This window comes from Callospermophilus lateralis, chromosome 10, assembly GCF_048772815.1.
Source record: "Callospermophilus lateralis isolate mCalLat2 chromosome 10, mCalLat2.hap1, whole genome shotgun sequence".
NCBI lineage: Eukaryota > Metazoa > Chordata > Mammalia > Rodentia > Sciuridae > Callospermophilus > Callospermophilus lateralis.
In genome coordinates this window covers 24,397,412-24,416,483 of record NC_135314.1, presented here as the reverse complement: position 1 = coordinate 24,416,483, position 19,072 = coordinate 24,397,412, and the positions used below count along the sequence as shown (strand labels likewise).

Genomic DNA, 19,072 nt, shown 5'->3' with positions numbered 1-19,072 from the left:
GTTACACAATCCCTAAAAGAACAATGTCTCATATTTGAATTTTTTTCTCCTGATAATGGGGAACAAATCCAGGGTTTTGCACATGCCAGGTAAATGCTCTATCATGAGCTACATCCCCAGCCCTTTTATAAAATTTTTATTTTTGACACAGGGTTTCGCTAAATTGCTAGTCTCAAACTCGCAAGTACCTGTGATTGTAAGCCTGCACTGCTGCACACAGCTTCATGTTTGATCTTTAATGAAACACTTCCACGGTTATGGGAAACTTCCTGTAGTCCCATATAAAGCACCTTAAACACAAAATGCCCCCAAACTGAACATTTTTTTCTGAAAATTGCTTTCTTACATAATTCAGTTTGGTTTATTGGCACCATCATCTTCTTAGCCTAGGTAGAATTTCATTTCTGTATAGGACTAAAACAAAGCTTTCTCTGCCATCTCTTCTTATAAAATATTATCCTGAGATCCCTAGGTAATCCATTTTAAAACTGTTACCATTTTCAACCACATATCTGGGTGAATCAAAATTATCTCTTACCACAAATACAACTCAGACATAAACGAATTGCAATGCTAAGGCTAACATGACAGCTGTCACTCCTAATCTGTGTATCAACTTTATATTCAAACAAAGGTCGTGATTTCATTGTTTTAACTTATAAGGAAAATGTGTACAAATTAAATTTCCTCTTAACCTAACTTTTATGGGGTGTGCCATATCAGATTAAACTTGAAAAAAATGTGTATTGCCAAAAATCCCTTGGGAGAAGAAATCACTGATCTCAAGAAAAAAAGCAAGAGTCTTAACAAAAGGCATCACAAAATGACTCTATTTGCTTCATAGCTCCATCATTCACTGCTCAGTCACACACAGATCCCTGGGAAGTCATCTTACTCCATTCTTCTTTCTGCCAATCCCATCTGCAACACCCTCTCTCCTTTGCTTCATGAAGGGCTCACTCCCGCACATGCTTTAGGACTTACTTCAGACCTCCCCAAAGATACCTCACCCACCAGGACATGGCTACACATATCTCTTTCATACATTCCTTACAACATATGTTTTCAACTCCTATAATTACCTATTTTGTCCACTAAAATGAGTTCTGGCAAAGGGATTGTGTTGGAAAAGGCCTGACATATGGTAGGCATTCAGAAATATTTGATGATGAAGGAGAGGGAAGACAGGAGGAAGACAAGAGCGCATTTAAGGACGTAATGAGGTTAATGTTGCTGTTATGGTTGGATTTGAAGAAAATATTGGATGATATGTTCCTCAAAATTTCTTTACTATCCAACTTTCAAGCTAATTGAAAACCCCACCAAAAGAGATTCATTCGGTTAAAAATCAGGAGGCTGAGAGCAGCAATTCAAGTTGGAATACTCCTAAAATATGAAAGCAAGTCCTTAAATCTTTAGCCCAGGTTAACCAGAGGAGAGAAGGGCCTGGGGAGACAGGACAGAAAAGCCGAGGATGACACCCTGTCCTGCCAGTATCCTAGGTGGGTGGAAAAGAAAGGGCAGAACGGTACCCGCCCCACAGCAACAACTCAGCACCCAACTATGACATGCTCCAACTCCCTGCCTTTTTGTGCATTTTTTAGCAACTCTGTGACATGGAAGGGTAGCATACATTTCTTCATCTGGAGAAACTGAGCTCTTGAAAGATTAGATAGAGGCAAAACTGGCAACAGCAGTCAAACCTTTCAATAGCCTTTTCTCTCCCAGACCAGTGCCTTGCAGAAGGGAGAGAAACTACATAGCCTCCCTAATGATAATGTGCTGATCCTGCTTGTTTAACTAAAACCACACCAGATTAGCAGACCATAATTACAGCTGAAATCCTTGTCTCTGATACAGTTGACAGAATGTCTGTTTCACGGAGCTGAACTCTGAGCAAAGGTTTTGCTCTAGGTTAAGCCAGGCTGCCTGAAAGCAATAGTGCCGTTTCAGTGCCCTCTGGATACCTTATCTGAGCAGTGGGATTTCCTAAGGCTTAGGTTTCAGATGGTTTACTTTGATTTCTTGAGGCGATAACCAAGTTTGCTCATCTTTAAATGGTATCCTTAGTGTCCACACCATAGTAAAACCTTAGGTTACTTTCCTTTGTGTCTAGGAGGGAAGAGATCCGCCTTTTTATTGTTCCTGGCTTAATTAGGGCTTCTTTTAGGAAACACATACACACACATAATCTCTCCTTGCCTTCAGGCTATGCAGAAAATAATGAAGTCTGCTGTTAATTGTCCTTCCTTCATCTGGTCAACTTTGAAGTTTATTCTTGATTCCTTGAGATTTAGAAATAACAATCAGTCAATGGTATTGGTCTGTACTGGATCAAGAAATGTTCTTACTTTGTGTGGTCCCTTTTCCTATCTGCTTTGTAAATCATCAAGCAAATTATAAATCGAATGTAACTAAAATTTCAAGCATAAATGAAGACAGAGTCAATAAGCTGAAAGCTGGGCTGGGTGTAAGAGGAGCAACATCTCAGACCTGTTTCATGCCCTCCACATCCAGACAGCCAATCATCCCAGACTTCCCTTAAATAAAACCCACAGTTTGTGGGCTGTCTAATGAATAGTGGCCAAGGGGCAACCCCATATTGTAGGCATGTTATTACCTTTTTAACATTTTTTTTTCATTCCCTCTCCTTAATTAGGGGCTTTAGAGGGCGTTTGCTCATAGTCTCTGACAGTGTTGGGTTCCTGAGATGCAATGCCTGATCCCAGAGCTCTTTCCTAAATCATCTGTTTTGTTGAAACAAAGTGGGTCTGTGACATTCTCTGCAACTGTAGAATGCAATGCGGGAGGAAGACCAGGACTGAGAGTGAACGGTGGTGCTTATGAAATCCTAAGTCCTAAGGACCGCCCCTTCTAGGACTTATTTTATTGATAAGACAGGAAGATGAGCCAGATCCATTTACACTGGGCTTCATGATGTGACTGAGACCTAGGAGAAAACACATTTTTACAAGACATGTAACTGGTGTTGGAGCACTTGCCTAATGTATCTACATGTCTGAGGTACTAGATTTGATCCCCAGGACAAAAAAAAAAAAAAAAAAAAATTACCTGTACCAAACAAACACAGAAAACAAACAAACAACAACAACAAAAAACCTTCATAAACCATACTTACCCCTACCACCTGCAATGCCTTCTACTTCCCATTCTATTTCATTGTTTAAAATGCAAATCTCCACCCACTGAATTGATTCCTTCACACTAAGGAGTGGCAATCACCGTTTGGAAAACACTCAAGGGGATGCCCTTTTATTTTTCTAACCCGGTAATTCAATATGGAGTGATTTGGAATTGAGGACAAGCTTGAAGAGTTTGAGGTATGGAATAAAGGAACTGGTTCCTCTCTGAGTTCATTGTGTTTTTAAATCTTTCTCTGTGTGTTCATTCTCCTCGCTGCAGAGAGGACTCTATTATCTTTGCTCAAAGAGCAGACAGTGCTCTGGCTGTTTCCCCCTGTTTCTCTTTGATCCCTGCAGCTAATCTCAGCCCTTTCCCCCAGCCTCCCCTGCCTGGCTGGCAACGCAGTGGGGTCTCTGGGGTATTCTGGGCGGGGCCGTCTCCTCAGTTCCCACCTCCAACCTACTCTGCCAGGGACTGTGCTTTCCTGATCTACCAGGCTAACGGGATTTTTGTACTTGTCTGATTATTATTTTTTTAATGTAATAATATTCTGTTTTTTTTGAGAGAGAGAATTTTAATATTTATTTTTTAGTTTTCGGCGGACACAACATCTTTGCTTTTATGTGGTGCTGAGGATCGAACACTGGTAATGCTTCTATTTCATACAGGATTTAACAATTGCTCGTGGAGGCAATTTTTAGTTTGCTGTTCAGATGACAAAAGTGGATGAAGATTTTATTTTAGGCATAAGTGCCTGTCAGCTAGGATTTAGTGTGGGAGGAATTTGTCCACTCAAATTAATTACTTTTGGAGTTGACTTAAAAAAGAAAATTTTTAAACAGATTTAAGACAAATGCATTATATCTGTTGCTGCTGCTACTGTTGTTTTGGTGCTGGAGATGAGACCCAGGGTTTCACCTGTGCTAAGCATGGGCTCTTACCTATGAGCTACAACCCAATCCCCTGGTGCAATGTATTTTACACCACAAGCCACATTTTCAAAATTATCACCATCAAATCAATACATGCAGCATTTTAGTTTCAAAAAAAAATTTTTTTTTGTTAGAAAGGTAAATGGATAGGCTGATTATGTCATTTATTTTACCCATAATACTCAAGAATATTTAATAAGCATCTGTTAGGTGCAGAACATATTTCATGACCTCAAGGCCTCTAGACCTTCAGAAGGGAGATAAGAAATATGTGCAAATTTCTATCCTTTAAAATAAGAAGGTAGGAAAGAAATCCATGCAGGCAGGCCTGGTGGCACAGGCCTATAATCCTAGCCACTCCAGAGGCTGAGGCAGGAGGATAGAAAGTTTAAAGTCAGTCTCAGCAATTTAGCGAGGCCCTAAGCAACTCAGCAAGACCCTGTCTCTAAATAAAATTTAAAAAATGGCTGGGGATGTGGCTCCTTGGTTGAGTGCCCCTGGGTTCAATCCCCAGTACAAAAAAAAAAAAAAAAGATTTCAATAAGTGACTTAGTATACAGTGCAATACCAAGCCTAACCATAGTTTCTCTCCCTTTTCAAAACTCATAAGAATGCATTCATTCCTAGTACATCTGTCCTGTCAATATATAGATTACCAAATTCCTCTAGCCTCCATTTGAATTGAATGCAGGATTGATGGATGGAATGAATGAATGAATGAATACTGAGTGCCAACTTTGTGTCATGTGCTATAAAGATAACTAAATGTCCTTCGTATTGATCTTTTTCTAGTTTCTTGATGTTCTTCTCAAATGAATTGGCTGTCCAAGCACAGGACTACACCAGGAGAGAGAGAGAGAGAGAGAGAGAGAGAGAGAGAGAGAGAGAGATGGAAAGACAGATGGAAGTAAGGCTATGAGGACTCAGTTCTTCCCTCCCCCCTCTGATTTTCTAGGTTACTATTATGCTATAGAAATACAAAATGATAACAAAATATAGAAATTTATAGTAGCCACATTTGAAAAAGTCAAAAAAGAAAATAGATGAATTTATTTTATCAGTATATCTTACATAACCCAACATATCCAAAATATCATCATTATTACATGCAATCAATGTAAGAAAAATTAACAAGATAGTTTACATTCCTGAGTGGGGACTGTCATGTTCAAAATCTTGCATGTGTTTTCCACCTATAGCACAAAAGTTTTGACTATTTTTATTTCTATTGAACCCTATTTCTAGAGTTCAACACCACAGTTCATTGGGGGCCACTGTATTGAACAACACAGATCCCAACAAAGAAACAGAAGTAAAGAAAAATCTAGTTATTCATGGGTTTCCTTACCACTTACACAAAGGATTCTCTGGGACAGGAGGACCCTAAAAATCATTTTTCTCTTCCTTTTGAGAGAGAAATGAGAGTTGCCAAGTCAAGAGCCTCTCCTTTCTCTTCTTCCAGCCTCAGACTCAGAACTTGGAGTGAAACCTCCCTAATTCTCCTGAGTTCCCCAAGACCAAGTATCTGCTCCAAAGAAAACAGAGATGACCTCACATTAATATCACGCCTGACCACTAATAAATGCTTTCACATAAGATGTCTCATTGAATCATTTTAATCATACCATGAGGTCGCCAGTGGAAGTATTATTATCCCCATTTTACAGATGAATGACCTGCAGTTCAGGAACATTAGATGATTTGCCCCAAAGTAGCCCAGTTAGTATCCAAGTATTTTGAAACTTAATCACTAAACCACAGCTGCCTGGTGAAAGGAAGTAAAGAAAATATTTACAGAAGTATGAATCTTTTCTTCTTCTTTGGCAAAACCCCATTTATGTTCCCAAACAATAAAAATAAGAAAAAACAACAACTGGTGATCACTTTACAAAGTATTATAAAATTAACTTTTTAGCCAATTAAGCCTTTAACTAGGGTTTTTGTTTTAGGTTGGATATTGTTGTCTAGTTTAACAATTTAGAGCATCTAATGTTTGAGAGAAAGTCAATACATTACAATCGTAGAGTTTTTGCATGGCCTTGCAATCATTTTGTCTGGGAAAATAAACAAAAGCAGATCAGCACAGTTGTTATATGAGATGCTGGCAGAGTTCCAGCCCCCAGGACATTGGCTTACCTACCAACAATACCTCCCTTTCAGGCAATGCCAGCTGTTTTATGAGAAGATCACAGTTCTCTGGAAGTGAGCTTTTGTGTTTTGCTTTAGTCAGCAGGATCTAACTTTACTACTGTCGTGTAGGGAATTACAGCAATTTGATCAACTTTTAATTCATCCTTCTTCTGACACTGTGTGAAAGACAGAGTCTAGAAACTGAGAGTCTGTCACTCCTTGAGAATAAGAATTCTGTCTTTTGAAAGGTCCCTAGAATAAAAGACATTTAATATGTTTATCACTCTCAAGAACCACATTTTCATTGGTCTGTTTCAACAGCTCATGTTTTTTCTGTACCATCCAATTGTGTTCCTAGTTTTTATCCATTTCATTCTACTCTGGAGCCAGATTGCTCCCTGGTTAGCCCACCATTTAAAACAAGTAATTTTTCCCCCTTTCATTTTATATCATTTTCTTAATTCTTGGCTGTTACAATTTTTTAGTTAACCTTTGGCAAATCATAATGAAGTTAAGTTTAGCTGCCTGAAGAGAGCAAGAGTCACTATGGAAATTGGGATAGTCTAGACGCAAATTAAAAATCATTGGGATAACCCTCAGAATGTGGACAAGTAGTGAGATATAGCTGAGTCAAAGTGTCCAGCTGGTCTTTTTCACAGCTAACCCTATGGCATCTTTTATTGGCTCCACAATGATGCTAGTAATGGTGAGTAATGGCTAGTAATGGCTAGTAATGGCTAGTAATGGTTAAGTGCTGAGTAGTGAATCCTTTGCCCTAGTTCTTTTCCATGTATAGTGATTTCCTTAACAGCAAGCAAATCTTGGAAGCACAAAAGGACACTATGGCCCACTAAAACCCTCTTATTGTCCAGTTTATCACTCCAATCTGTCCCTTCCTTCCTCTACTGGAAATGGAGATGAGTAATATCAAACTTGAAGAAAAATATTAAAATATCCAGACACTTGCGTAGTAATCAGCATCATTCTTAGAGGAGGTTAAAAGCACACATAAAGGAATCTACCATCCTCAATTTCTATCTCCTCAGTAGCTTCTTCTTTAGAAATCCCACTCCCAAAACCTAGTTAATGGGCATTATAGCAAATTACTTGCTCTACTAGACCAATTTGAGTAGTTTATTAGATATCTTTCTTTAGACTTGCATTTTAAAATAATGATTAGCTCAATTGCAAATCGGGAAAGTAGGCAAACTTCATTGGTAGTTTAGAGTTAACATTATTTAAAAATCTGATCCAAGGGAGCACATGTTGGAGCAAACATACCTTTATTCCATAATCACCTGTGCAAATATGCACACCTACAAGACAGAACACATCAATGGCAGTTCCTATTTGTAGTATAAATTCTACTCTGCATTAAAGGACCTCAAAGGATTCAGATAATACTAAGATATTTCACAGGTAAGATTTTGTTCTGTATTCAAAACTCAAATGGTTTCTTTTTCTAGACTACGTATAATTTTTTTGTTGGTTAAATGATGTGTTAACATATATCAAATTATGTGGCTGTAAAATTGGCCTATCTGACTCATATAGTCTTTCTCAATTTCTATACTACTAAGAAATTTCATCTTTTCAACAGGCAGATTCAGAAGTATCTTAAAGGGTATATTATTTGAGTTTAAATATGAGAGTACCTACAAACACCAATGCAGCTTGTAAAATACTTAGAAAATTAACAAGTACTGTGAGCTGATTGTCTTCACATCTGAGAATTGGTGTTAGGACTTCTGCCTGAGTGTATGTGTGTGTGTGTGCGCACTCATAGTCCCAGGAGCTTTCATCCAGCTCTTCTTTTGTTGGTTTACTAGATCAGTTCTCAGAATCTCTCTCTCTCTCTCTCTCTCTCTCTCTCTCTCTCTCTCTCTCTCTCTCTCTCTCACATACACACACATACACACACACACACACACACACACACACACACAAAAGAATAGAAAAGAAAAAGAAAAAGAAAAGGAAAGGAAAGAAAGAAAGAAAAGAAAACCATTAAGTTACTGGTTCACTAGAATTGCCTAGGGAAATTGTGTCAGGACAGATGTCAAAATAGTAAAATTCTTACCTATGAACACTACTGGGCACTGGGGCTTACAAGAAGGCCCTGACTCTTTATACAGCTCTTCTATGCCCAAAACTACAAGGAAAAATGCAGCTCCCACAGGAAAAGGGAAGGAAGCTCTAACCTTATTTTTAATGAGAAGGGTTTAACATTATGAATGAGAGTGAAGTGATATGATAAAATCAACTATTTTTCAGGGAATAGTAAAATATTAGAATCCTAAAAGATCTGATGGGAACCTAGTCTTCCTTTCTTTATCTTTGTCAAGTGAATTGTATTTATTAAAAGTATAGAAAAATACATAGAAATTATTATGATCCCCTGCAATTCCTCTTCCTACTTGTACATCTTTATAGGCTATGTGTGTTAATCCCTCATTTGGAGATCATTTACGGATAGATGAAAAATAGATCTTTTCAGTCTGGTAGGTGATAATTTGTATTTCTCTATCTTTGTGTGCTTTACTTTGGTATTAATAGTTTCTTTAATGTTTGTTGACCATAAGTAGTTTTATTTTTTAAATTCTCTTCGCCATTTTATTTCTTGATTTGTCACTTTCTAACTGAACTGGGAGAACACTGTTACATAGGTTACTAAAACTTTGTCAAAAGCATTGCAAACATTTTTCCAAGGAAACACAGATTTCAAATGTATCCTAATTTAAAAGAAAGGAGCCCATTGTCCACATCTCTGCCTCTGTGTTTGTCCCAGGCCTTATGACTACCAAGACACATGAACCCAGCCTGTCTTGATGCTCTTAAAGAATCCTCTCATGCAAAAAATCTTAGTGAACATATAAACATGAGCAGAGTTTTCAAAGAGAAGATGGAAAACAGGTTTTGCAAAATATACTCCATAGGAAAATCCCTGCTAGACTTGTCTGTTCTTATTCCTGGGGTTTGAGTAAGGAGTTTCTTGCAAGATCCAGTTCTTCTCTCTAAATTGCTTCCTCAAACTTGCCTTGATGCTCAGCCAAACAAAGGGCCCTCTGGTTCCAGAAAGTGCCCTCCTTAGAAGATAGTTAAGCAATCATCTTCACTTTTTTGAACATGCCCTTTGGGGTATCATGCCCAATGCTGGCAGAGTATTGCTTCAGATCCTTTGGTGTTAAATCCCCCAAGAGAGTTAACATTTTGCATTTCTGAACATTTCTTATCAACTTTACTTCAATGTACTCTCTCTTCTTTTGCATTTTCTTTATTTCTCTGTTTTTATTAATATGTTATATCAATTACCTGCAAATAATGATAGTTGTTAGGACTTAGATATGAGGTTTTCCCCCAAAGCTCATGTGTGAGTCCAAGCATTTTCAGAGTTGAAATAACTAGATTATGAGAGCTGTAACCCAATCAGTGGATTAATCCACTGATCTTGATTAACTGGCTGGTAACTGTAGGCAGGTAGGGGATGGCTACAGGAAGTAGGTCACGGGGGGGGGGGGGCGGGGGGGGGTCCTTTGGGGTTTATTTCTAGTCCCTGGTGATCTCTCTCACTGCTTCCTGGTTGTCCTGTCTTGAGTGGCTTTTCTCTGCCACTCCCTTCCACCTTGGGGTTTTGCCTCACTCAAGCGCAGAGTTATGAAGTTGGCCAACCGTGGACTGAACTTCTGTGAGCCAAAATACATTTTTCCTCCTCTAAGTTGATCTTGTCAGGTCTTTTGGTCAGAGTGACCACAAAGCTGACTAAAACTTGAGTCACTTAATGACATGGCTATGTTCTGAGAAACGTGTCATTAGGTGATTTACCATTCTTTAAACAACAGAATATATGCTCACAAACTAAGATGGCTTAGATGTCACAGGTGATATAATTTAATGGGATCACCATGTTATATGTGGGCTGTTGTTGACTAAATTAGGTGTAAATTACGGCAGTATGTTTCCATTCATATTTCTTCTTTCTGATGTCTAATTACATTGGCTATATATTTCTAAACTAGGAGTACTATGCTAGTATTAATGATGGGGTTTCTTTGCCTTTAATCAAAAAACACTCCAAAGTTTCCATTAAAAGTAGTGTTGGCTTTTGTATATTATGTAAATATGCGCATACATGTATAAAATTTTACTGTCAAAGGAGTTTACTTCTATTTTTCCTCACTGATGTTTTAAATTTCTTATATATATTTGCTTTTTTTTCTTAATTAGGAAATAATGTAGGTTTTGACAAAGGCCTTTTAAAGATACCAGTCAACTGATTCATAGTAAATTAAATTATCACCTTTTAAAAACACATAAATATTCTTACATATGTTTGTGGGATTTTAATTCTCTTGAACTGATTTACAAGCATTTCTAACACCAGTGCTATACAAGTCTATTTATTGAACATTTTAGCAAGTCATAATCACTAGCAATACAAGTCCCTTTATCTTTGATTTTTTTATTATTTTCTTGGTTAGTGCATCTTATTAACCTAATAATTATATGTAGAACTACCATGTAGATACCAAGATTAACAAAACAAAATAATAAAAATAAATTGGAACACTTTGATTTAAAAAACAAAATAAATTGCTGAACACAGTGGCACACATACCTGTAATTCCAGCTTCTCAGGAGGCTGAGGCAGAGCAATCACAAGTTCAAGACCAGCCTTGACAACTTGGTGAGACGCTGTCTCAAAATTTAAAAAGAAAAAGGACTGGGGATATAGCTCAGTGGTAGAGCACCCCTGGGTTCAATCCCCATCAAATACATAAAAATTAAAATAAATCAGTACCATAAATGCTAGGGGAGACAGGAATCAAAATGAGCTTAATGAATGATGAAAATTTTTTTCCCAGCTAAAGAAGATAAAAAAACAGGAGGGGGAATTACAGAGAAATGAAATCATGCACATGATTAAGGGTGAAATATGTATGTATAAGGAACCACTCTCTTTCTATTTATAAGAAGGACGTCTGTGAAGAAAAGCAATTTATTTAGCCAAATAGTAACAGGAAATAAGAAATTATAATTTGGGATAAGAAGTGTAACCCTCGCACAATGATAATATTGGATTGATCAGGAATGAGAAAGAATTTTTGAAATCTTAACAGGTGAATAAGTTTCTCTAAACCAGAAAAGTGTTGTGAGCATGTTTGAAGTCATTCTCTTTCCTGATGAGTTTATTACCATTTGAATTTATTTAAATATAGCAATATACATTTCTGAAAACACCTAACTAATGTCATGGTGGTCCTTATAAAAGAAGAGAAGTTGAGCAACTCCATTAAGGTTTAGGGGGAAAGGTAATTAGACAAGTAAAGTTCAAGTAAATCTCTTGGCATGATCTCCCTCCACAACTTCTCTATCCTTATCTTCCCAAACTGCCCACGTTAACTGATTGTGCTTCACAGAGAACAGCACACCTTCCCTGTCATCCCACCCTCCAATATCTACCGCATGTTGCTTTGGATACCATACTTTCAGACACAGGATTGCTCTCAATTAAAATGTCTCACACTCCCTGGCGTCTGATTTAACTTATCTGATTTGGCCGAGCAGTAGTATTTTAAAAGTTCCTCAGATTCTTCTAATATGTGCCTAGAATTGAGAACAGCTAATCTTCTTCATTTTGCTGATGAGACAAACATCAAGCCTCTTAGGTACACATGAAGGGATCACTCTGAAAACCACTGAGCTTACTCAACATGAATTTAGTCATCTTTCCATCAGATCATATGTAATTAACAAATTGTTTCTGGAACAATGAGTACATGGAATAAATCCTGCAAGATCTAATGGAATAGGGTGCTTCATTATAAAAGGGAAGATCAGGAAATCAAGAGGCCAGGTAGAACTGATTTACTTAGATGGCTACTATGAGTACATGAGCTCAATTGAAAGCAAAGTAACCAGGAGTTTCATGTGATGCCACTTCAAACAGGAGAAGTGGGACATAATGTGAACATGAGAAATGTCTCCAACTGGTAAGCATGGAGGAAACAACCTGGCTGAAAACACAGAACTAGCTAAGACTGTTACCCGAACATTGAGATTTATTTCTAAATTAGACAAAGCTGAACTTTATAGCAACTCTACTTTTAGTTTCTAGGAAACTAAATCTTACACTGCTAGTGGGTGTTTATTTATAGCACTGTGCAAGACTTTTTCCTCGAGAAAAAAAATATTAAAACGACTTCCATGTTCAAAGGAACTGAGAACAGAAATTATATTAGTACAAGAGGTCAGATTTTTCTCAGATTTGTCTTGCAAAGTTGGAATGTTTAAAAATTGTACTGAGGATGCCTTTCTCAATTGAAAGTGAATGATTATGATAAGGTTTTCATAAACATAGACAACTGGGCTCAAGACTTACCATCTTGAAGTAGAGTTACTTCTCAGTTCACTTGGGAAATTATGACTCTCCTTTCTTCTGTAGCTTCCTGGTCCATGACACTGGCTCAGATCACCAAGGACAACTCTGGCTTCCAGCTAGACCTTCCATGTGTAGACTGCAATGATTCCAATGTAGGAGAAAAGGTACACTCATACATTGCTGGTGGGACTGCGAATTGGTGCAGCCACAATGGAAAGCAGTATGGAGATACCTCAGAAAACTTGGAATGGATCCACCATTTGACCCAGCTATACCGCTCCTCTGTCTATACCCAAAGGACTTAAAATCACCATACTATAGTGATGCAGCCACATCAATATTTATAGCAGCTCAGTTCACAATAGCTAAACCATGGAACCAACCAAGATGCCCTTCAACAGATGAATGGATAAAGAAAATGTAGTGTGTGTGTGTGTGTGTGTGTGTGTGTGTGTGTGTGTGTATGTGTGTGTGTATGATGGAATATTACTCATTCTTAAAGAAGAATGAAATTATAGCATTTGCAGGTAAATGGATGGAACTAGAGACTATCAGGCTAAGTAAAATAAGTCAATCCCCCTAAACCAAAATCTGAGTGTTTTCTCTGATAAGTGAATACTGATCCATAGTGGGGTTGGTGGGAGGGGGGGAATAGGGGAGAATGAAGAAACTTTGGTTTGTGTAAAGGGGAGTCAGGGGAAGGGTGGGGCTGTGGGTATGGGAAAGATTGTAGAATGAAACATATATACATGTATGATTACACTACTGGAGTGACTCTGCACCATGTGTAGCCAGAGGAATGAGAAGTTGTGTCCATTTGTGTACAATGTCAAAATGCATTCTACTATAAAAGAAAGAAAGAATGAATGAATTCAATGATTTCACAAACTTGGAGTTCTACAAAAATCAACTATGGAGGCTGAGAAGGCCCATGACATGCCATCTGCAAGATGGAGAACCAGGAACACTGGTGGAATAATTCAATCTGGATTTGAAGGCCTGAGAACCAGAAGTGGAGGAGGTAGGGACACTGATGTAAATTCCTGAGTCCTAAGACCATAGAAGCAGGAGCTCTGAAGTCATAAGGCAAGAGAAACTCATCTTTGCATTCTTCAACAGAGTGTACTGAATATGATTTCATACTTTATACTGATGACTCAACACAATGAGGTGATACATTGCCAAGAAAGGGAATTCAATGAGAGTACACACAACAAAGTTCAGGAAAAAAATAAATAAATAAGAAGTGGAGATGATTTGCTTTCTAGTTACTCACTTCAGCCCTAAACTTTGGTATAGATACTGCATGTGCCACTCCAGGAAGCACATTGGCATAGTGGAATATTCTAGAAGAAGAGTTCACTGGGGTGCTAAATGATCTTCAAACAAAACTCAATGAGGGAAGTGACTCGAAATATTCAAAGTGAATGAGGGCTGTCTCCAGCCTATGGCTGTAGTCCAACTTCCCAAGAATAAGCTGGGGTGTATGACTGGGCAGGAACCAGCTCCCAGGATGAGATAACCAGACACCTCTGCAGCTTCTAGTCTGGCATAAGGGTCTCCCATGATCCTCAGATGAAATGGTTCCAGAGCTTATGGAATGGTACCCAAGATCCATGATCCCCATAGTGGCCACTTTGTAGTCCTCAAGAACATGTCAGTGCCAGATAGAGGAGGAGTTGGAGGAGGCCTCTCCATCTGCACAGATGTTAGGGTAGCCTTGCTGAGGTGGGTGGAGGCTTTTTAGAGAACCACTGTTATCCAGCTGTGGACATCTGGGCTATCGCCTGAGCTGAATGGAAGATCCAAGTGACCCTGGTGCTTAAATATGTAGACCAAGACCTAAGGACACATCTGGATAAGATACTCCCACCAGGATTGCCTGCAGAGACTGTCAAGAATCTGATGAGCCAGTTTCCAACTGAATCTCTTTCATTGCATCATTCACCAAGACCTGAAGCCTAAGAACATTCCAGTGACAAGAGGCAGGACAGTTGTCAGGCAGGCAGACTGTGGGTTAGCCAGAATCTACAGCTACCAGATGTCACATAACCCTGTGGATGTTACTCTGGTATCATGCTCCTGAGTTTCTCCTGCAGTCCACATATACATCACCAGTAGGTGTGTGGCACGTCAGGTATGCCTTTGCCAGATACTTGACAAAAGCTCTCTTCTGTGGAAACAGTGAAGTTGACCAGCTAGGCCAGATCTTTGACCTGATTCTCCTGATTGCCTCTGGAGAATGCCTGGCCTGAACGTGTTTGTGCCCTTAGGACCCTTCCTCCCCACCCCCAGGGCTCATTCAGTGTCATTAATGCTGCCCTAGATAGAGGAAGGAACCCAGCTGCTGCTGGAAATTCTGATTTCTCAATCCAGGAAAGCCCATATCTGCCCTCTCAGCCCTGCAGCACTTTTACCTACATAGGGAAAGAGGCAATTCCCAAAGACCGATAGAGCAGCTGCCACAGAAGGAAGAGAAGTTGCCACATCCCCCTCTTAGGATGCCCAAGTGGAGAGAAGCTCAGTGAGAAGGCAACCTCAGCCTTCCTCTCAGAGGCCAGGGAGACTCCTCCTCCAGCTTTTCCCCACCCCCATCTCTGTGTAGACCGAGAGCTTTGTCCCTTCTCCTCTTCCCTACCGTGATATCCCGGTCCTTTTTTAATACAGGAAAACAAAATGAGACAAAGAAATATGAAAAAAAATTTTTTAAAGAATTAGGCTTAACTGAGAGAAAATTTACAAAGAAGATTTAAATATTAAATGGTTAGATATTTAGAGATATCAATATATAAACATTGAAAGTCTTGTCTTATGAAGATGCTCTGCATATTAATCTGTAAATATCGACAGCAGCAAACCAGGATCAGTGGATAATTACAGAGAAGCAGATTTGGTTCAATATAAAAGGAACTCTTTGTAAATTCATTTCAGTTCACAATTTAGGTAGGTGATCCTACTCGTTTTGCCCTTAATAGAATGATGCGCAAATAGAAAATGTTTCAGCCTTCAAAAAAAAAAAAAAAAAGACAAGGCCCTACTGCAGTTGGAATTGAGACTGCAGTGTGAGGAACAAAGAAAGTTGAAAAGCTAGGTGGAAATAGATCACAGAGCACTGGGAAGGTAAGTCTGGGATACTGAATTATTTTAAACAGGCAATTAGGACTAATAATTCATTTTAAGATCCTTTATAACTCAAATTTGAATTTAAAAAATAATCGTTATAGAAGTAAAGTTTGTTGTTTAAAATTCAAATATATATATATATATATATATATATACACACACACACACACATACATACACATAAAGTGAAGTTACACACCAACCTCAATTCCCAGAGGTATCCATAAGCCATTTAACTTTTGTCTTTACCTAACCTTCTCATTTCTCAGGTGTCTCATCTATTAAATGAGGTTAATAATAGCATCAACTTCATGGACTTGTTATAAGAATCAAGTAAATTTTTGCCAGTTCCATGGAGGCAGGGATTTTGTCTGATTCGGAGTTTCTCAATATCTGAGTTTCTCAACATCTATTAACATTTTAGGCTAAAAATTCTTGGGTCTGAGTGAGAGCTACTGTTCTGTGCATAGTAGGATGGGTAGCACCATCTCTGGCTTCTACCCACTAGATGTCAGGAGTAAATGCTTTGTACACACACACCATGACAACAAAAAATGTTTACGAACCAAATGTCCTCTGTGGGGTAAAACCACCTTGGGTTGAGAACCACTGATCTGATTTACTTCTGAATACCTATCACCTAGCACAGCATTCAATCAATATTCGTTGAACTGAATAAATTTAATGAATTAATACACACAAAGCTCCTTACATGCATAGGCAGCTGTCAGTACAGTGAGCAGAGTTAGTCATTTTTATTGTACTATTTTCCTATTAGACTATACACCATATAACTATTTCCCACATAAATGGGATCAAATTATGTATACTTCACTGCAGTTTGCAATTTTTTTACTAACAGTCTATCTCAGACACTTCTTTATGTCACCATCACCATTTTATATAGTTCTACCATAATCAATTTTGAAGGCATAACAATATTGTACCTTATGGGATATGACCTGTTATAATTCATTTATTCAATTTACTATTAATATGTATTTAGACAAATCTCCATTTGTTTTGCTTTTGCTTTTTGTTGTTGTTTGGTACTGGAGATTGAACTCAGGGGCACTCAACCACTGAGCCACATCCCCAGCCGTATTTTGTATTTTATTTTAGACACAATGTCTCACTGAGTTGCTTAGCACCTCTCCATTGTTGAGGCTGGCTTTAAACTCGTGATCCTCCTGTTTCAGCTTCCTGAGCCACTGGGATACCTTTGTTTTGCTATTATTGATAATGATATAAAGAATATTTTCCATCAAGAATTATTAGAAATGACATAATCAGAACTATGCAATGTTTCATGTCCTGATTTGCAAAAAGATTCTGTATTAACCAGGGTTTTCCAGAAAAACAGAAGCCATGGGGTACACGCACACACACACACACACACACACACATACACATTTATTTATTTATTTTAAGAAATTGACTCACATGATTATGGAAGCTGCCGAATCTAAAATCTGCAGAGTGGACCAGCAGGCTGAAGACTCAGGCAAGATGTTGCAGTTCAAGGATGAAGGTCATCTGCCACAAATTTTTTTCATGCTCAGGAGAGGTCAGTTTTGTTCTCTTTAGACCTTCAACTGATTGGACAAGGCCACATTAGAGGGGCAATCTGGTTATTCAAAATCCAATGATTTAAATGTTAATCTCATCCAAAATGACCCTCACTAAAACACCCAGAATAATGCACAGATATTTGGGTACCATGGCCCAGCTAAATTGACACATAAAAATCAATCATCAGGCTGGGTGCAATGGTACACGCCTGTAATCCCAGTGGCTCAGGAGACTGAGACAGGAAGATCATGAGTTCAAAGCCAGCCTCAGCAATGGCAAGGTGCTGAGAAACTCAGTGAGACCCTGTCTCTAAATAAAGATACAAAATAGGGCTGGGGATATGGCTCTGTGGCTGAGTGTCCCTGAGTTCAATCCCCAGTACCAAAAAAAAAAAAAAAAAATCAATCCTCAGGGATTCCTTGTCAACTCTAGAGAATTTCATCCCTGTCAACTCATAAACAGAGGCTGTCAGGCCACCCGAGAAGAACCGTCGAGACAAATCACATGTTGACTGGGGTGCTGCACTAGACTTGACTCACATGCGGGTCTAAGAATTCTGGCGATGTGTTCTGGAAATGGGGGTCTGTGGTTCTCTACGTCCCTCTGACTGTGACTGCAGACTAGAGTGTTCTTGTGGTTTATATGCCTCCTCTTTCCAACTACTTATGGTGCTGCCAAGCAGTCAACTGCCACTTCTTGGTGCTATTGCTGTGTCTGCCTTGAACAATGAATAATGGATGTGAAAACCCTTTGTATAACAGTTAATGCCAAAAAAAAAAAAAAAAAAAAAAAAGTGCAGCTATGTGCTGCTCTGGTTTCCTAGGACCTGAATAAACCCTGATAACCAAGCTTATTATGTCTACAGTTGAACAAATAATGAGTGAGGGCCTGAGTGGTTTTACTATGGTTGACAGTCCTGACTGACTTAATGCCTGAATCCTGTAGCATCTATTTATATGTACTGAGATTTGGGAATCATTCTAGTTTCTCATCCAGGTTCTAGATATGTCAGATAGCTGGGTAGGAGAGTTTTGCATAGGTTTGGTATTTTCCTAAGGTTATCTATCATTTCTGTCTAAATTGTTTGTGGAGCAAGGTACCAAAATACAAATAAAATAGAATAAATAAGCAAACAGACAAGTAATTCTCTAATCTCTGTGCATCCAGGCTCATAAAATCAGCACGAGATTCCCTTACTTTTAAAATCAGATTTCTGTTTGTGAAATCAGGTTAGAAATCCAGCAGAGGGAAGAAATCTACTATTTAAAAATATACCACCACATTTTATTTTTAGCTACCACTATCCAGCACCTAGGCATTAAAATCCATAATGAGAAGGGTCTAAGTGCAATCTAAGTCATCATTCACTCATCCCAAGGCCCCTCATTAATCTTTCCATTAGTTCTATATATTTTAGATCTTCCTAAATCAACACCTATGCTAACTTACTGCTCAAATTAAACCCTACATCTGCGGTCTTTCTGTTCTAGTCTGAAAAACATAACAGGCTTTTCTGTCTAGGCCTCATTTCTGCCTCACTTCAGAAACTGGCTTGAAGCCCTGGACTTTACTAAAATGTTCTCATACCCGGCTGCTGGCAAGCGAGTCTTCATAACAGACAGCTCTCTCACATGTCTATGTATTAAAAATAGCTAATAATGACTCACTAACGCGGCACAGTCACTCACATTAGAGGACAGCTCCTGAGGGCCCCGGGTATAGAAAGAGGAGGGCAGTATATGAAGAGAAACATGAACTCTCAGAAGCATTTTCTTGTAAAAAAAGAATTATT

The 19,072-nt window shown here is 38.5% G+C and overlaps 1 pseudogene; it reads left to right on the top strand.

Annotated features, from left to right (window-relative positions):
* Positions 1-13,497: 13,497 nt before the first annotated feature.
* Positions 13,498-15,113, top strand: LOC143407769 (cyclin-dependent kinase 4 pseudogene; annotated as a pseudogene).
* Positions 15,114-19,072: the final 3,959 nt, after the last annotated feature.